The sequence below is a fragment of the Ochotona princeps genome, chromosome 2 (assembly GCF_030435755.1).
Source record: "Ochotona princeps isolate mOchPri1 chromosome 2, mOchPri1.hap1, whole genome shotgun sequence".
Classification (NCBI taxonomy): Eukaryota; Metazoa; Chordata; class Mammalia; order Lagomorpha; family Ochotonidae; genus Ochotona; species Ochotona princeps.
Window position 1 is genome coordinate 117,992,517 of NC_080833.1, and position 20,711 is coordinate 118,013,227.

The following is a 20,711-nucleotide window of genomic DNA, read 5'->3' on the forward strand; positions in this document are numbered from 1 at the left end:
AAGGCTTATTACAGGGACATGATTTTAAGTGCCTCCCCTGACACATAGTGGGGAATGGACTTTATTCTCTGAAGTTACCAAGCATAGCATAGTCCATCTGGGTCCTGTGGTTCATTTGTCACATGCTGCAAGGCCAGGGAATGTTCCGAGGTGCTCAAGACTTAACTTTGGGCACCTCCTGGGATGTGGCTCCCAGGGAAAGCCTCAACTGCACGTCCTATGTTCTAGAGGATTGCACTTACGACCTTCCACCTGCATGGAGCAGAGAGCTTGGGATTGTGTAGGGGAGGAATCTAAGCTCCAGAGTGGCTGCATCATTGGAGGAGGGTCCTCAAATTTGCACAGAGTAGAGACAAGGACCACACCAGCTCATGTCACGCTAAGGCCACCCCACTGTGTTCACTGAGTCTCAGAATGATGCCAGCTACCTCCTGGTGCGGGAAGGCTTTTAGTTCACTTCTTCCAGGTAGGTGAGAAATGACAAGGGAACTGCTTCTGCCGCACTCACCTTCAGGATTGAGCAATGAAAACCTGCCCGCAAGCGGGGCCCTCTGCAGCCTCAGGGCAGCCATGCAGTTCAGAGTGGGCCAGAAGAAATCAAACTGTGGGACCGCCCAATGCAAACAATATTGGAACCCACGCTTGTGGTTTAATCACGGTGTCTTTTGTGTCCCGGATGTTACTTATGCTGTCTGCTTCCAACACAGCAGGCTTGCACCATGTATCTTTTGTGGTGCTGTGGACTCCTGGCCTCATCTTCAGGTGGCCCTTGCTAGGTTAGGCTGCTTTGGTCTAGAATGTGATACGACTGGCCTTTAGATCTAGTTCAGTCCTGTCGTAGTGTCATGCTCTTCATCACTCTCCTTCCAGAACAAATGGACTGTGTGTGTCTCCTTCCCTTAACAAAGTAGTCTATAATCATATTTTCTAGCTTAAAACAAAATTAGTCTTTTAAATGTAAAACATTTCTAAAGCACTTTTATTAATGGATCGCTTTCCTTCAGGGATTGTGCTGCTTAGGCTGAGCTGCTAAATCATCTATTTTAATGCCATCTAGGGAAGGAAGGTGTTAACTGTTTTTCAGTGTGCATAAAACTCCAGTTTTAAGTCTCCAGGCTTAACTCCAGGACCTGACTGACAAAATTGTCCTAACCCTCAAGAAAGAGGAGCTTTCTAATCTATTCGTGCTTTTCCTGTGTGTAAAACACATAGGCACTTTTCCAGGGTCAGTAGTCCATCCCCATGGCTTGGAGTCCTTGCCACTCGCTTCCTGGATTGTGTCCTGTAAGATTCAAGTATAAAGAGCTTCCCGTATGATGCACCTGTCTTCCTGCACCCTTCACATCCTTCAGCAGACCTTTAACAGATTGTCCAGGTACTTCTGTTGGCTCCCACCCCCTGCCCGCGTGTGATACGTGACTGCAAATGACGTTGCTGGCCGGGTCTGAGTTCAGCTTTCACACACTTTCCCTTATGAACTCCCTTTCATGCTGCTTATACGATAGCTTGCTTTTCCCTTCTCATATGACTATTGCCAACTTTGAAGGCCCTTTGGAAACATTGCTTGAGAAGAGCACAGCCAAAGAAAATAATGGTACTTGGCTTTGAAAGTATAGGCTGGGCTCACCAAGTTCTTCTCTCTGAGGAAGGTGAAGAAAGGGCCCAAGGTTTCTGGAAGAGGCGTAGGGGGAGCTCACAATGCTAGGACTCCACGTTCAGAAGAATGTGACATTGCAGGAACCAGTCCTGCGTCTCCGACTGTGGCCAGCCCTGCATCCCCGACTGTGGCCAGCCCCAGTGGAGAAAACCCTTAGTGGCGAAGAGGAAATCACCAGTTTCCGAGACAACTGGATACAGGCCTATTTGTATGGGAAAGGCAAATGGCCCTGATTGAGTCTCATCCCAGCCGGTTCATTTCTCCTGTGTGTTCTGGAAAAGAGAAGGCTCTACTCACATTCCCTGAAACCTTCCTTGCCAGTGAACCCTGCTGGACAACCTGTCTTTGTCTCTTGACAACTGGGAACTGGGAACAAGGCCCTTGTTCCTGTGGGTACACACATGAAGGACTTTGCCCAGTGCCAGTGTAACTCATGCTGTGCTGTGGTTTAGGCCCTGCCACCTGAGTTTCATTGTCAGCCTCCTCCCTCTGCATCCCCACCACCAGCATCAGGAAACTGGGTGCAGGAGGTGGCGTGTTTATTCCTTCTCTGCCCGCTCTGCTCTCTCCCAGCTTTCCTCCTTTCAAGGTAGGGTGAGGGGTGAGGGGTAGGGAAGTGAATCAGCCAAGAATGCTGGGGATCTCAAGCACAGCCCCTCCAGTCTCAGCCTCCATGTACTTCCCGACTCTGAAGGAGGGTGATGAGTTTGGTTTCCGCCAACATTAAACTGATAAATGAAATTTGTATGTTAAAACAATGATAATTTAATTGTATTTTCTCTCCTTCTTGCCAGTGCACAATTCCATCACACCCGCGCCCCTCCCCCTCCCCATCCTTACCCACTCTTCAGCTTTGGGAAAGGGAGGGTGGATGCTGCAGGGGAGGGGGGAGGCTTTGCAAGCTGTCGGTTTGCATTGTGCGGGCCGGGAAAGGTCTCTACCTGGCTCATTTTGTCCCCTTTGCTTAGGCTGTCACTGCTGACAGGCCTCATGTTTATTTCATCTCGCGTGGTGGCTGTCTCGTTTCCCTACCCTCCGATGTCATTAACGCACAGAGAGCGGGCCCTGCAGTGCTGAGCCTAATGAATTCCGCTGTGGCTGCTCTGCTCCCCACCTAGTTACCAAAGCTCAAGGTGTCAAATTAAACCCAGTCTAGAGAGGAAGAGAAAGTGCAGGAGAGAACACAAGAGGAGGGGAAGAGGGAAGGTTTGGAGAACATACAAACAACCCTCCCACCAGCTGAGGGAGGGGGACAGAAAACAAGAGGAGCATGAGGCCCAGAGGGACGCTGCAAATGGCTGACTTCCCCTGGCCAAGTCCACTTTAAACAAGGTGACTTGCAAAGCTCTCAGCGGGACCTAATGACCTGTTCCTCCTGGGTGGGGCCAGGCTGTCAGTTTGTTGCCTTTTCCTCATTGCCTGATTGATTTATTTTCATGGTTTATACAGATTGGGTACCTTCCAAAGCGGACAGAGTAGCTAGAGCAAGTGAGAGCAGTGAGAGCTCAGGGAAGGAGTGGTTTGTGTGTGTGTGCAGGCATGTGTGTGTAAGGAAAAGTAGAGGCCGAGTATAAGCTCCTGAATTTGTGATTCTGATCTGCAGCAGAAATTCATGTTTGAAATGATAGAGGAAATCAATATCAATTTAGGTAATCCAGTGGGGGTACTGTCTAGAAGATTTCCCTCCCTTCTTCACCCCAGTGCATTTGGAAATAATGGCTGCCTTCATTTCTCTCTTTTTTAGAAAAGATGATTTATTTTTATTTGAAAGGCAGATTTGCAGAGAAAAAGAGAAGAGGCAGAGAAATCAAGGTCTTCCATCTGCTGGGTCATTCTGTAATTGGCCGCCAGGTCTGGAGCTGGGCTGGTCTGAAACCAGGCGCCTGGACCTTCGTCTGGGTCTCTCACGTGGGTGCAGGTGCCCAAGGACTTGGGACCATCATCCTCTGCTTTTCCAGGCCATTGGTGATTAACTTGATCTGAAGTAGAGCATGCAGAACTCTATAATCAACGTCCTGATGGGAGGTTTAGCCTATTATGTTTCTTCACTTCTTTCTATGTAATGGTATACCACTTACAAAGCATTTTCTATGTATTATTGGCATTTTATTATTGAAACATTTTATTTGTAATTTTGTAATAGGATTTTCTCATGTACAGATGGGCAATGCAAAGTACAGATGTTAATTCACTTGCTCAAGGTGTTAAAGACGGAAGATGAGAGAACAAGGGTTGCGTATCAGGTTCACTGTTTACAAAATTTCACTTGCATTCCTGGTATTACTAAATGTCCTAGGTTTTATTAAAAGGTGGGAAGAGGTTGGCAATAAGTAAACTTCTGAGTTTTAAAACTACACATATGTAAAGTGGGACAGCTAGGATTAGAATGAGCACCCATATGGGAAGTTAGGATTGCAGGGTGTTGCCTGTTATGCCACAACGGTTACCTGTCCTACAGAGCATTGTGTTATGGGAGTGTGGTCTGGCTTTTGGAGCAGAAAAATCCAATGATAAATGAATTGATTGATGAGGTACATGGCTACACTGAATCTCCCAAGGATATGCTACTTCTGGCATGGTCTTCTTAGAATGGTCAAGACAAGATGAATATTTCTGGTAATCACCAGTGAAATTTCTTCTTTGGTTGACCCTTAACGCTTATGTATGCTGGAGTCCTGGCTGACCTCTTTGACCATGGTCATCTATTTCGTTTAGTTTGTTGGTTTGCCCCGGGTCTTAGATGTGTGAACCACTGTATAAAGGTGGCTCCCTTACATTTTTAGGAGTGGGATGTTACATATCATGGATTTCTTGAAATTTGAATATGTATAGCTGCCTCAATTGTTAGAGTCTAATGTTGCATGAAGACTCTATGAAGAAGATTTTTGTTGAAAGGGGACATGGCTTCTTAGGGTCACCAGAGATAAATGGGACTAGAAGGAGTGTATCTATAATCAGTTATCAAATACAGTTGGAGAATGTAAGTAACGTGATATGCTCTTAAATATTTTAGAGATAATATTTTTGAGGCGAAAGAAGATGTAGCATGTTGTTAATGAGTTAGAAATTGGGCTTCTTATTATAATGAAAAGTTCTTAGGGTCTGTTGATAAAAATATTCAGTAGTAAAAAGCAACATATGGGTGGATGTTGTGGAACAGTGGATGAGGCTGCTGTTTGGAATGCCCACCATCCCTGTTGAAGTGCTGTTGGGAATCCTCTCCTCGGTTCCCGTCCAACTTCTTGTTCATACTCTCGACAGGCATCAGACGATAGGTTCAGTACTCGGGTGACAGCTCCCCAAATGGGAGACCCAGCTGGAGTGCTGGGCTTCTGGCTTTGGCTGACCCAACCCCGGCTGTCTGGGGCTTTTCAGCAGTGAATCAGCAAGTAGATCTCTTTGTGTGTCTCCCTGTCAATCTATCACATAAAGTAATCTTAACAACAAATGTGTCATGCAAATACTGGTGTAGGCCATTGAGGCAGAGAAGGGAGTTGAGGAATGCGGGAGTTCAAGCTCTGTACCCTACCAAAAACCTCTGTCATCCTCAAATAACTAACAGAACCAGGGATCAAATAAGTGGCAATTCAGAAGGCAAATGCTGAATACACCGCTTGGAAAATGTTGGCACAGCTGTAGTTCCCTGTTAGAATCTATATGATTTGAAAGAATTTAATCCATGTGTTGCAGAGGCAAAATTAAAATAATAATGGAATCCATGTCATCCGTGTTCAGCCTGCTAGGGATGGTGGAGCATTTTCACTTCCCTGAAACTAATTTCTAAAAAGACCATTTCTTCGCAGTACACCCAGAGTAAGTAGGCTCTGAAAACTGTATGGAATCAAAAGACATCTGTGGTCTCCATTTTAGACAAATTATAAGGAAAGAATTGTCTGGACCATGGCTGAAACATGGTGCGCTATTTGATGCCACTGGAGGATTTGTTATGTCAATTTAAGATTGAGTGATGGACACCAAGGACGTGAAGGAGGGGGAAAAAAAACCCCTTCTTAATGTGAAATAAAAATATGGAGGAAAAAGTGCCAAAATGCACAGAAAACTCCTATAAACTAATGGTGCATGTAGCTCTGGGGGTTTTGTAGGTGGTATATGATTATATTAATGCATTAGCTATTATATATATATATATATATGTATGTAGCAATATATATCAGTTATATTCTACCATATGCAGATGATAAAATTTTTTATCTGGTGACCCAAGTGTGAATTTGTGTAATGTTCAACTATGAATTCTACAAATGACACTCAGTATCTGACCTTAGCAATATGAATACGACACTTTCCAACCCAATATACGTTTAATTTGGATAAATCAACACAATACGATGGAGTATATTACACAGAATGGGAAAATTATAGGAGCATATGTGAACATGATAAAGAGTAATTGGCTCTAAGAGGTGAACTTTTGAGCTATGTGATGACTGAGGAATAGCGGAGTGGAACTAGTCTGTCAGTGACTCTCTACCTGCCTGTTTAAGCACTTTTAGAACTTTGGAAATAAACTATGCATTGGGATCTATTCAGAAGGTGGGAGACATCTGCTGTCTGTCATGTAGATGGGAGATGTTTATTTCGACAGGCAATAATAATATAGTAAACCAAACCTCATATTATCATGATGCATTAAAACTAAATTAATTGAAGCAATAAAAGCAAAGTACAGCAAACACAATGTGTTAAGTAATATTTTTCATTCAGTATTAGAAATGAAGCAATAATTTTACCATTGTAGCATATTTCAGTATACTTCTAAGTTCCTACCAGATGCTAATAAAAAGCTTGATTGTGCTGAAGCATGAAGCATTGGATGTACAGTATGTTTTTTTTTTTTTAAACTTATTTACCTTTATCTATGTAAAAGGCAGAGTGATAGAGAGAGACATTGGTTTATTCCCCAGATGCCGGCAGCACTGGAGCTGGGCCAGTGCAAAGCTGGGAGCCAGAACTTGGTGCAGGTCTCCTAGGAGGTGCAGTGCTTGAGCTGTTACTTGCTGCTTCCAGCGTGTATATCAGGGAAGCTGAACCTTTTGGATGTAGATCCAGGACTTCCATCCAGGCGGTGTGATAGGGGATATGGGTGCCCCAAGCTGTGTCATAATGGCTGTATCAAGCATCTGCCCCTGGTGTAGAATACATTTGAAAATATACCATCTCTCTCAGCGTTAGTTGGTTTAAGTGGGCCTGTTGTTTCTTTTTAGGGTGCTGCGCAAAAAATAATGGAGCCCCACTTTTGTTTGGACACGGTGGCACATCATAGACATGTTCTTTTCCCTACCTAAGATTTTCTGTTTTCTTGTCTTTGATGTACCCACCTGATCTGTGTGTGGCTTTATCAAGCAGTGTGGTTTTAAGAGCATCCAGTCTGCCTGCTATGTAGGGAAGCTGATGGACAGATGGTGTAGAGTTAAACCAAGTCCTGGTGCTCCTGCCGCTCAGTGGCTTGCCATCCTACCATCCCGGTGGCTTGCCATCCTGCCGTCCCGGTGGCTTGCCATCCTGCCACCCCAGTGGCTTGCTATCCTGCCATCCCAGTGGCTTTTAGACTGGCTTCCCCTGAGGCATCTCTGTAGAGGTTTTATTCTGAAGCCTACACATCATCATGGCAGGTAAGTGTGAACATTGGCATGTCGATGCTGCATAAAGAGACCTCAAATTCAAAGGTGGGACCTTTTCACTCTAACTCATAATGGCATTTAGAAATTGTGGTTACTTCACCCGTAAAAAATGAGAAAGAAAAAAGGAGAGTCACGCTAGGGTATGACTCATCCACCTTTACAATCCATTCTAATCTTGGATTCATAATCAAGCTCCCTTGTAAGTGTGGCCCTGTACCCAAACACCAATAAAGCAAATGCAGTCCTCTCTAAAGGTTCTCTGTAGCCTGGGGTGAAACTCAAGCAATTGGAAACTGCTTTTTATCTGCTGTGGCTGTAGGATTTCTGGCCTTTTCAGTTTTTTTTTTTTCCTTTCTTAGAATGACCAAAACAAGTACCGATCATTGCTAGAGATAAAACGCTGGGGATCTGTTAATAGAGATAATTGCCGTGATAATTCCTCAGCATCAAAAGCTTTAGAGTTACAGCTACTTTCTTGGCAAGCCACATGGTGTGCCTGAGTGTATGTGACAGTCCATAGTCTGTCCACAGTAGGAGGTCAAGGCAGTATCCTTGGTTTTTAAAGTCAATGTCAGATTCAGCATCCCAGCCCTGCTGCAATCCGCACATAAGGTCAAGGTTTATGACCTTGAAAGGCTATTTAATCCCTAACACCTTTCACGTGGGACTTCGTAGCTACCTTAGGAGAATAGCTATACCTTGGAGAAGTGGACCAACTTTCCTCACTGCACCCAATTGTGAGCTGGAATAGTTGGGATATGATCTCAGACTATGATTTCCTGCATCCTTGCCTGCCCTCCTTACCTTGCCAAGATTATTTTGAGGAGCAAAGGCAATTTCATGGGCTACTCAGGTAGCACAGGGCCGGATGAGTGGGAGACATTCTGGAATTGTGGCCTCATTCAGCACCAGGGTAGGTTCTGATTTTCTAGGGAATAAAGGTAAACGCAGAGGGCATCCACAGGATCTTTCCAAGTTTTTTTTTTTTTAATACTAATTCATTTACTTTGAAAATCAGAGAGGGAGACCTTCCATCCACTGGTACGCTCCCCAGATGGCTGCAATGGCCAGGCGGAAGCCAGGAGCCAGGAGGTTCATACAAGTCTCCCATTTGGGCAGCAGCAGGCCAAGTAGTTGGGTCATTTTCCATCACGTCTCCTAGGCTGTTAGCAAGATGGATCAGAAGTGGAGCAGCCAGAACTCGAACCTATATGTGCCTGTATGGGTTGCTGCTGTCACATGTGGTGTCTTTACCCAGTGTGCCTCACCAACAGCCTCCTCTTTTCAAGTTTTAAGCATGCATTTATCTGCCGCTCCCTCACTGGAACCATAATTCCTCTCCTTTTATCTTAAATGGACAGGTGCTATGAAGAACCAAAACTGTATATTAGGAGTGTTTCCATTGCATCTCAAAAGCATCTCATGTGTGTTTTACTTGATCCTTTGAGTGAGTAAAGAGAAGTTGGGCCTTGTGCCAAGGACGCAGGCGAGCCTGGGAAGGACAGCCAGCTGCTGTTTGAGGGGATTGCTGCATTGAGAAGAACACCACCGGATTTCAGAGCTGCCTCCCACCACGTGTACCCTCTCTCTTCCCTGCACGGAGCCTGGGCAAGAGCATTTTGCACTTGGTGTACTGGGAAGAGCCACCCAGCCTAGGATTTTGAGGAAGATAAATGCATAGACAGGATGACTATAGCTGCTTCAGAGATGGCAGCATATTCAAAGGCAGTGGCAGTGGCAGGGATAAGTCCCCAGGAGCAATGCCAGTGTCCATCCCCGACAGACTTCCTGTGGCTGTGTTCTCAGCTGCCTGTGCTTATTTCTCTGAGCTTGGGTCTCTGGGTTTCCTGTTGACTCCGTGAGACATTGCCCATCTATTCAATAAATTCTGTTTTTGGGGTTGGTGAGCTGGAGTCCCTTCCTTTTGTTAACACTCCAGAACCCAGAGGGGTAGAAGAGGTTTGGTGGAGAACCCAGTGCAGTCTGGGAAATTGCTTCCTAAAGGAGAATTTGGAGCAGGCTGGTGGTTTCCTCCAGGTCCTGTGGCAGAGTGGAGAGGGATTGCACCTGGCTTTGAAAGACAAGGGAATGTTGTCCAAACCTGAAATACTGGTTTGTGCTGTGCTTTGCGTGGAGCCCTTTGGGGACCTTGCACATGTGGGACACGCTGGGGCCTGTGGTCTTGGGGAACTTACACCCCACTGGAAAGCAGTTGCCAAGAGGCTGAGGAGACTCAGCTGTGGCTGACAGAGCAGCACTGAGACTCAAAAAAAAACACCTGCCTGGTGAGACTGGCGAAAGATCAGGGGAAGAAGGGTAGGATGGCTGCTGTTACATGCATTTCCATGATATTAACTTGCAGCTCTCTGTTATCCTACCAGCTAGATAAAACCGAGGTCGGGTGTATCAGCAGATGAAGAAGGAAGTGGCTTGGTCTAGGGCTCACACTTGGTGATTTGTGCTGACGCCTACTGCTGCTGCCTTCATCTTCCTGGTTAACAAAACAACGCGGCTGTTATGTACACTATCCTTGACTACAGTCCCTGAGTGCATCTGATGCCTCAGTGGTCTGTGCCTACAAGTAAGGGACACATTAGCTGTTGATATCACTGATTGATTCTCTTTCTAGGATTTGTATACCCCTCCCCACAGGTTCTCCTTAGCACTAGGTTACCTACTTTCCCTGCGGAGTCGAGTGACTGGATTAATACAAACACTGTTCTTCTGCTGGGGGAGGAGATCTGATCATTGCCGCGTTAAAACAGGTGCTCACCTTCAGAGGCGCACACATCATCTGTTGCTGTGGTGCAAAGGTGCTTATTCAAGTTAAACGCGGGTTAGAAACAACCAAGAGGAAGGAACCTCTTATCTCTTTTGCTCTGTAATCTACCAAGTTTTTCTGAATTCTTTAAACATGGACGCACTGCTGTCCCCTTCCCGTGTCCGTAGTGAGCAGAAAAAGGAGAGGGTGCCATCATTTTGAGCATCTGTAAGTGAGTCCCGCAAAGGCTTCCTCTCTGCAGTGTCTGAGGGACACCAGAGGCCGACTCCGAGTGTTTTGTCACAGTGAGACCCCCACATCCTTCCAGGGAGTCCGGGTTCTGTGCCCGATCCCCGTGGTGGAGGGGAGCTTCATTAGCAGTCATGGTTTAAGTCAGTTTCCTCTGTTGACCTCTGTAATTTTATTTTTGGTGTCAGTGTGTGTTTAAGTGTTAGCACTTAATTGTAAGTTCATTAAAAGGAGTGTCAGGCTTTATTTTTCTAATTTTCATCTTTTCCAAGCAGGAATGGGTTGGTTGCTTACTGAGCATGAAAGGAAAGAAAAGCAAACAAAAATGAAAGACCTAAAAATACGCTTAATGAGGAGAATCCTTTGTCTCAGTGTTTTCTTTTTTTAGTGCTATCCAAATCCTATTAAGTGTATTCCTCCTGAAGCTGAAGGAGAAGCAGCCTTTCAACATACTTTCTTAATCTTCTTTGGAAATTTAATTCTGAGCAAACTTTAAGACTTCTAGGAGGAAAAGTATAGGCAGAGCTCAGGAAAGTTTAATAGAATACCCTTAAACTAGGTACATTCTTTGCTCCCCTACCAGCAGCAAACCAAACACAAATGCGCAGAGTCACTCATGCTACTTGGTTGGCTCAAGGTCATAGGAGACATCTTCAGCTCGTTATAGGTAAGACAGAACCCCCCTGGATCTGAGAGATTCCCTGTGGGGTTCAGGAGCATGGGCTTTGAGCATACCCTTGATTCGGGCCTCTTGCACAACTTTGTAGCAGTGGGATGATTTGCTCCACACCTGAGGTTTAGGCATCTTTACTGCTGTTGCTTGGAATTAAGCTGCTTAGTAATTACAGATGTTCCTTGATTTATTGTGGAGAGATATCCTGATAATCTTATCATAACTCGAGACTACTGTTAGTTGAATTTTCAATTAACCCAACTACCAACCATCAGAACTTAGAAACATAGTCCATGCAGAGTGTTGGCTGTTTGCTCTCATGCTTGTGGGGCCTACTGCTGCTAGTGCCCAGCATGGGGAGAGAGCGTTATATCACATATTACTGGCTCGAGGAAGAAACTCCAGTTTGAAGCACAGTTGCCATTAAACACGCTTTCTTTTACTCCATCCTGAAGTTGGAAGATTTCGAGTTGGCTCTGTCTGTGATCATGGTCCCTCGTGTGTCGGTTAATCAGAATGTTATGATGTACATAAGAACGTGTGTTTATTTTCTCTAGATACCAGTTAATATATAGAAGTTTGCAGAATAATTTTCTTCCTCTTGAATTAGAAATGTCTCTATTCCTTACTCATGTATTATTGTAGATGTTACTAGCAAGGAAATACAAATGATTTCAAATTGAGCATTCTATCACAGAAATGCCATGATGCTCCCACACCGCTGGTGGTGCAAGTTGTAAATGTAGGTTTTGCCCAGTTCTGTGACTTCTGGGTCATTTCCCAGAGTGTTAAGAGGATTTCAGTGACAGGAATGAGTTAAGCAGAATGTGAGGCTGGCTGGCTGACTTCCTATCTTGCTTTTAGGCTTTCATCTTGAGATTTGGTCAGAGTGGAGGCTTGCTATACTTCCTTCTATACAACATGGGCTAGTGTAATAACGCATCGCTGTTGATGGAACGTGGAAGCTATTCAACAGTGCATTTCTTGGGCTCCAGCCCACAGCTTGCCTAATCCAGGTCCTGAATGTAAAGATACTTATCACTGACATGCTGTGTGTTCTTTAAGAGTAAAGCTATATCAAAGATACTTACATTTAATGAGATGATTGCACCTGTCTGTCATCACAATTAAAACATTTATGAGATCATCAAACACCTTTCTGAGTGCTCCTCAATGTATTGCTCTTGGTATGATATCCTATCCATCATAGTACTATGCAAATAATTACCTTAGCAAAGCATGGTGAAGTGTGTTGGCACCCTAAGTGAAACAATCACTTTCCAGGTAAGTGTAGGGTAAACCCTAGCCACCTTGCATAGTATAACAATGACTAATCGGGTGTGAATGAATTACTCTTAGCAGAAGCCAAGTAGTAAAGGTTAGAGATGGTGGTCATCTGTGTGAGAACCCAAGCACCTGCTGAATCCTACTTTGCATGTGCTGGATATACTAAATTTCCTAATATGAATTTATGCAACCAAGTGACATGGGTATATGTCAAAGAAAAGAACTTGAACGTCTCCAGTGAAAGAAATAGATCAACCGGGGTCATGGTGTTTGTAGACCAGCCTCCTTTTCACATACCCAAGTCTTTCCTTATGAAATAACACTAAGCAGCTGGCATACTTTGTCTGCATGTCTTTCTCTTTTGAGCTTCTGTATCTCCCATGGGGTATGAAGGAGTGCTTCAGTCAGTGCCCAGTCCCTCTATCTAGTGAGATGTCCACTATGCTTTTGACAACAAGCAGTAATAGTGCCTCACTAGTTGTGATATCAATTGGTACAGTAGGATTTTCCACTGATTTCAATCTTTACCAAGAAAGGCAGGAGCTGGCATCATTCTGGAGCTTCTTTAGAAAGAGAGGCTTTTTGTGATGGGAGGAAGAGGAGGACAAGAAGCTTCCTCAATACGGTTTGAATTCTGTGATTGGCTTAGTTACAAGTTTCATGTTTCAGTGGGCAGATATTTGATCTTGTACACCAGCAGCAGAACGTTTTAGTTAGGTATTTTAGTTGTACTACAAATAAACCATTGATTACTAAGTGAAATGAGAAAATTATAAGAGATCTTTGTTTCTTAGGGGTTTGTTTTCAGCTCAAAGTCCATGGGACACAGGTTAGCTCATTGAGTGTCTGGAGGGTCCATCAAGCTGTGTACCTCCATCTCTGCTGCTGGCAGCCAGGCTCCTCAGCTGGACACACTGCCCTGAACAGCTAGCCGCATGCCTGTCACGACTGTCAGAAGAGCCGATCGCCTAGATTCAAGTGCCATGTCTTGGTGGACTCTCTGTTCTAAGTTGCAGAGGCGTCTTAGGCTCTAAGTTTCCTCATTGGACCTGGGGAAGATGGAATTCATGGGAGGATTTCAGACTTCTAATGTCTCAAAGACATGAGGAGCCATACACTTGAAGTTACGAGGTCCGGAGTTTCAGGCAACTCCAGGAGGAGTCGTGTGCAAGGTGAGACGGAGCTGGGGAGACGCATGTGTGACCTCTAGGGACGGATCCCAATTCCCGCGTATCTTCCACCTCACAGAAGAGGTGCCGAGCAGCCGTGCGCTTGGGTATGTTAGCTCGTTGGTCTCTCCTGAGGCTCTGTCAGCCAGGTGGCTTCTCCCCTGTTTTCCCTCCAACACCCTCAGAAGCTGGATGCAAACAAGAGATAGTCTGTTTACTTCTGCATTCAGTGGATACATTCTGAATGCTAAAAGGGGGCCAGAAGTCTGTTATGATCACTCTTCCTTATTGCTGCTTCTATACATAAATATGCCCAGGGTTTCCAAGGTTCAGTAATGTGCTTAGCTAATGCTTATGTTGTTACAATATCTTAGTGTATTCATTCTCAGATTTGTCTAAGAAAGAAAAATGCAATAATGATGACTCCACCAAGAAGCCTGATAACAGATTCTGCCTGGTAGAGCAGAAAGTCTGCTGCCTGATAAGCTCAGAGAAGTGTTGGGGCTTTGGTTATTGGTGTTCTCGTAATAGAAATCTCCCTGAAGTTGCCACCCAGAAAATCACATATATGGAACCAGGACAGGGTCCCAGATAGGTGTGACCGGTGAGGGATGACAATCAGAGGGTTCTTGATAGTTTAAAGTTTTAAATTTTAAAAAGATTCGAGTCCTGGAATTTGCCCCCAAAAATAGGGCAGCAGTGACAGGGGCTACTCATGGCCGCCTGCTGCTGAGTCCTCATCTTCATTTTAACCTTCATGGCACTCCCGCAAGATGAGTAAATTAAGGCTTAGCACCTTTATGGAAACAGTATTTGCCCCACAGTTTGTCCTGCACAGAACTGAGATTTGAACCCGCACCTGTTCTGAAACACTAAGGTGAGAGCCTGCCCTCGTGTCTGTCTTGGCAGGGCTCTTCTCGTGCAATTATTTGGTAAACTTCCCAGTTCTCCCCAGCCAGAATGCTCCTGCTTCTGAAGGCCTTTGCAGGCCAACTGTCCCCTCTTCATGAACCCTTGGCCTTGAGACCTTCCCTTTTTCTTACTGACCTCGTTTTGATCTTGATGTGCATTTCCTGTCTTGACATAGCAATGAGATGAGTAAAAAGCGATGCAAGTATTTTTAGCCAAGGTCCTTGCCTTGTGCAAGTGTATCATCTGAAAAACATAAAATACTGTCTGGCCCCGGAGGAACTACAAAGCAGAGAGAAACAGAGGACATTTAGGTCAAGACCAGAAACCTTGGATTATGATCATTGGGCAGCTGCTTCAGCCCCAAGACATCATATGGACGAGGCCCCTGTCATAATGTGCTAACTACCTTAACAGTTAAAACACAGTAGATTGTTGGTATCCAAGGTCTTCATGTTTGTGATTTCAACGATTAAAAGTGGCCACAACTGTATGGAATCTTTCCAGCTGCAGTTTTGCTGAGGCATCCATTTGAAACTGGTGAGTCATTTAGCTGGTGAGAGAGTCCAGCCAGCTGCCAGCAGCCCCATCTTCAGAGGTCTCGGGACAGCAAAGTTTACGGTAAATGCAGTTTGCACTTCCTGTATTTCTGCTTCCTTGCCTGTCCAGTCTTGACTCGGCCCACAGTGAAATCCACGAGGCTGGCGGTCTGTGCTTTTGGAGGTACGCAAATGGTTGCCCCTCCTCTACTCCCATGGAGTGGGTGGAGTGCAGTTTGCAAATTTTACCCTGATTGATAGGGCTTGTCTATGCAAGGCAAATGATTGATGTCCATTTCAACGTGTTTTTTCCTGGGTGAACTCCTCCTTTACGTTTTAGTGGTGAACTATGTCATCATTACCTATCATCTCTTCCTACTAGTCAACCTTTTGCTACATGATCCTGAACTTGTCTTTCCAGGGTTCTATGAAATACAATACCCAGAGCTGCCCAAGAGACCCCTTGGCCTAGGCAGTCCTTTGTTGAGAACTTAAGCAATTGGTAAAGGGATTGGTATGCTGTGCTTATTGTAATTTTCTTCATTAAATCGGATTAGATCTTGCCTTGCTAAGGTGGATTTATTTTATTTTCTGGGTATATTTGTCTTTGTTTATTTGAAAGATAAAGCAAGAGTGAGAGAAAGAGAGGGAGAAATCTCCCATTGTCTGGTTTACTGTCCGAAAGCATGAAATAGCCAGAAATGTCACATGGATCTCCCAAGAGTCGGGAACTCCACCTGTGTCACCTGCAGGAGTGATAGGGACCCAAGTCCTTGAGCCCTTATCTGTCGCCTCCCAGGCTCTACATTAACAAGAAACTAGATCAGAAGCTGAGGCAGGTCTCGAACCCATGCTTTATGATAAGGCATGGAGTTGGAGCAAGCTGCAGCTTATCCTGCTGCACGGCAGGCAACACCTCCCCTGAGAGGTGATGTGAGGCTCAGAAAGGCTTCTCTTTTATGGCAAGAATGGGGCAAGTATGTCCAAAGCCTGGCCCCTCTCATCTGCCAGCATCTTGCTCCACTCAGCCCACCTCCAGCGGCCCCGGTGAGAAACACTTAGTCTCCCAGCCAAGATCCAGCTGGGTTGGGCCCTGAGGTGATCTTTCCATGGGTGGAGATAACGGGGTGCCTTCAGGCTCTGCCAAAATCACTTGGCCCCAGCCCCAAGATAACATTTGAAGCTGGAGAGTGTTAAAGTCTAGTAGCCTCTTCCCCCTCCTTGCCCGGGCGCAGCCAACACTTGACATCTTTTTATCAGACGAGCTTGGCACTGCCAGGACGGGTTCCTCACGCCGATGTGGCAGCAGCCACAGCCCCTCAGCTTGTTAGACTGAAAGAATGTGCCGTTTTAATTAATGATATGTAAATATCCTTGAATGGGCCGCATTTGCATATTAAGAGAGATTTGCGGAATCTGCGGAGTAATATATTTTAATTAAGGATTAATTAAAAATAATGGGAATTTCATTTCGCCTGGCAGAATCCGTTTAGATTTTAGCACACGTCTGCTTGGGAGTCTGGTACGGGCTGTGTGCTACGATTCCCGCAGATGAGAGAGGCACTCCTGTGTTTATCATCCTGCAGCCCCACTCCAGGGAGCAAAGGGAATGTAAAGGGGTATGATTCGCCCCTCGCCTCCCCCATCATCCACCCTACTCCTTCCCTCCTCTTTGTGATTTTAGGGCTGTTTTGGTATTCTTTATGGTAAAGTAAGTAAATGGCTCTGAGACACGGAACACTAGTTGTGTTGGCAATTATGTTAATGGGATGCTATTAGGCTATGATTCTATATGAGCAATTGGGGAGAAGAAATGCCTTACTGAGAGAGAATGATACAACAGACGTCTGTCTTATTGATATAGCTCCAGTGGTGCTTTCTGCATAATTACACTCGGCCACTTTCTTTAGGTAGGGGAGAGGCCTCTGCATTAGGGAGCGGGGGGCAAGGGATGGTGGCAGGGGTGTCCCTTTAGATTGCACAGAGGATGGGGGTCTGTTGGGCAGACTCTCCTAGCTGATTTGAGGGTTGCAGGTGAGGAAAACCTCTTTACAGAAATTCTTTCATCTTCTTTTTCCTGTGCTTCTGGGAAGCTGTCTCACCGAAGGGCTGAGTTCTAGCCCTGTGATTTCTCTTCAGACGTCTCTGGCCTTCTGCCTCTGGGTTCTGTTTCCTGTGTTTCTGGGCTGCTCACTGTTGTTCCATCAGCCTCACACACCCAGGCACGCTGCCTGCTACACCCTGTTGGCTTTTGATGCGTGTTTGTCCATTAGGGGGGCTTTCCATGAACTCTCATGAAGTCTGCTTCGTTCCTCTAAGGCTGTCCATTTCCTCTGCGGTTCTGTGAATGCTGACACTGTGTCTGTAGGCGCTGTGACGTAGGGAGCACAGTTATTCGTGACTGTGGCATCTTGCTGATGAATGATCCTGGTGCCCGTGGTCCTGACCTTAGCCAACCCTTGCCTCCTGTCTCAGTTCCAAAGCTCCTAGAAGTAGGACATGGGACTCCAGGGTTGTGATTCCCTCCATGGATTAGGCTGTGAGAGCTTGGAAGTGATGGGCTTGAGTGACCAACCCATAGTGAACCCGAGAGGCCCACTCCTGAACACTTAGTTCCACAGTGGGGAATACATGTCCGCTTTTCTTCCCTGGGGGTCCCAGAACCATCTGGAAGCAACGGGGGAAGAGCCTAGGGCCTCTTCTGGGGCCTGTGGCCTGAAGCTGGCTTCTTTCAAGCGAACTTCTGGGTGGCATTTTTTCCATGACTGCTGTGTTAAGGAAGTGCCGGAAGGACCTAGGATTGGGCAGATAGGCTTCCTCCCACTCAGCTTTTCCAGAAGGTTCTGGAACCCTAAACTCAGTGTCCCCTTTCCTCTCATTTAAACAAGTCTATGTCAGCCAGCTCAGCTCCTGTGCTGGTATGAGGCCGTCTGTTTACACATCTAAGAAAAACCACTTCGCTGTGACCACAGCAGCTTCTGGACCTGTCCAGACGGTGAAGGCACGCGGGTCAGGCCATAGGCCAAGGCAGGGCAGCTTGGCACCTGGTCGTTTGAAGCCCAGCGTATTGAGCCTGCGGAAAGCGAGGGAGAGAAAGAAGCTGAAGGAGCCAACAAAGCAAATGGGGGGGATAGGCAAAGAAAGTGATAGGGCGAGGCACCTTGTAGTGCAGGGCCTGGATGGCGTGAAGACCCAGGGGCCGGGGAGCAAAGCTGGGGTGTGGGTGTGGGGTGGCAAGGGCTCAGAAGTCACTGCCGTGCTGCACGTGTCTGTGCCTGTGTGTGAGTGCACTCCGCGAAGGCTGCGTGGAGCTAATGCAAATGGAGAAAATGCAGTTTCTGGTAAGTGTTCCCTAATAAATAACATCAAGTCTTCCCTATCAGCCGGTGACATCCTGCATTTCTCTTCCCTATGCACCAGCCCAAGACATTTAATGATGTGGTGCTCCTTATGGGATGTGAGGCCCATGTTAATATCACGACTCTGACAAAATGGTGGGAGCACATTTCAGCTCCGCTCGATTATTCTGCACCGATAGAAGTCTCAGCACAAACGTATGTATTTCTCAAGTCACGAAGGCGGGCCTCGTTCTCTCTCTGTCTTTAAGAGTCAAAGAAATTTCTGTCCTTTGCTTCCTCTTTCTTTTCATTATGTAGAAATTCATTCAGGGCTTGGTTTTGGTTTTTTTTTTTTTTTTTGGTCGCTGGAGGATTTCATTAACGAAATGAAGTCAAAATAATCAATTTCAGATGTTCCCAGTGTTTGTGCAATGGTTTCTCTAACAATTCTGATGAGCTGCGTGAGATGGAATTTTGCTTTCGAATTATTGCACGTTGACATTAAAGATGGGTAAACTTGGCGTGTGCGTGCACCTGGGCTTGCTGGCCAGGGTGTGTGCCTGCCTGGAGCTGGGCGAGGGGCTCGTATCGCTCCGTGCACTTCTGCTTCCCTGTACACAGCTTGCTTAATCTCTAGGTCCCCTTCCGTGACCTCTCCCTGCGGCCTTTGCTCTCTCTCCACGCGTCTGCTCATTTCTGGGAACACGTGTGAAAGCTGATTTTTGGTGGGAGGGTAATGGCCAGGTCTCGAGCAAGGATGTTGGTGCATCTGACATTGCAACCGAGAGAGGAATGGGATGGAGCTGCTGTGGGCCTGCGAGTGTGATTTCCCGGTGTCTGTCAAGCTGGTCCTCTGGGCCAGCCCAAGTGGGAGCTCTCATCAGATGGGGCTGCCTGCCTGTAGGCTTGTACCTTCCCTCTTTCTCCTTTCAAAGAATAGATTAGCCTGAAGGAAGTCCACAGTGGATTTTTCATTATTCATTTGTGGCTTTTTATTTATTTTTCATGTATGTTTCTCTCTCGGTTTTCCTTTCGTGGGAGGCTCGCGTGCGTTCCTCCTGTGACACACCGTGTAGACAAGCCTGGTCTCCGTAGCATGCGTGCGTCTCTACATGAAGGCCCGCAGACGTAGACACGCCAGAGAGAGCCGCCGCAGGAGTGCATTGTTCGTACTTTTTCCCTTTGATGAGCTGTCATCGGTGGGCACTGCTCGGGGGATGTGATCCCAGTAATCTTCCGACCCCGTGGAAGACATCCCACACCCTCCCAGACCCTTTGCTCTGCCTGTGTCTCTAAACCTTTCACTCTCCTTTAATGAGAATTTCTCCTAATTATTTCAGTGGCTGCAGCAGAGGGACCGCAGTATACTTAGATCTCGATACAGGGACGTGACTGTTATGCTGATAAAGGCAAGGGATCAATAATTTAGGCCCCAGCTTTAATGGCAAAGCCGAGGGCTTAAGTGTCTGCATTCAGGTTGAGTCTTAGAGGTTCTGGGCGTATTAACAGTTTCCATAGGATTTTTCTCCCTTTAGCTTCTCAAGCTGCAGCCAATCTACATTCCTATACTTGTTACGTTGTGTTTATAAAAAAGATCTTTGCCTCATCTACGCGCGGCTAGATGTCTGCATGTCACATGTGTGTAGTGCATGCTGTGTGTGTGTGTGTGTGTGTGTCTGATTGCTTGCAAATGTGTATCTAGGCACTAGCCCATGGTGGTTCCTCTCTCCATCCTTATCTGGGGAGTGTCCTTGGCACATTGTCTCTGGCTTTTAGACTCCCCATAATTTGTCCTTTCAAAATTAATATGGTCAACATGCAGCCACTTCAAAGGCAGAGGTAAAATGCCAGCCTTTTCTTTTTTTTCTTGCTTCCTTTATTCTTTCATTTTCCCCTTTATCTTAAAGCTGTGATTGTACTCGATTGAAAGGGGCAGCAGCGAGCGAGCTCAGATGTGGCTGTGCATGTGTGTGCAGTAACACCGTGTGCTTCTCTGGAGGGTTCTTCTTGGAGGCATTTAGCAAACCCATTTGGGCTCTGGAAAATTCATACAGTGCATACATTGCTGTGAAAATGTCAGATGATAGTATAGGACGTGTTTTATATCAAGGTTGAAAGGGAAAAACAGCATGGTGAAGGAGTTTTCTTGGAAAATTAGTCATGGAGACATTCAATGTAGGACTGAAATAAGTAATCAGAGCTCAACGAAAAGGCAGAGAGGGGCCGGCAACGCCTAGAACTGTGGTGATGTCTCCTCTGGGTAGCAAAATCTGGTCCCTAATGAGTACAACTCCCAGGGTCACCGCTCGAGGCTCCTTTTGTCAACTCAACCCCTCTGACTTCTTTTCTCCTGAAAGTTACTGACATTTTAAAGTCGCTCCAGGACATTTAATTCCCGTGAATCTGTTTATATTTTGACACAATATGAAGCTCGCATTGATTCCTCAGCATATGCCACACCCCACCACTAGGGGGCAGAGACTTGTG

The 20,711-nt window shown here is 46.0% G+C and overlaps 1 protein-coding gene across 4 annotated transcripts in view; it reads left to right on the plus strand.

Moving 5' to 3' along the window:
- Positions 1-20,711, plus strand: part of PBX1 (PBX homeobox 1) — a 314,626-nt gene that overhangs the window by 85,114 nt on the left and 208,801 nt on the right. The gene's annotated exons all lie outside the window — the stretch shown is intronic.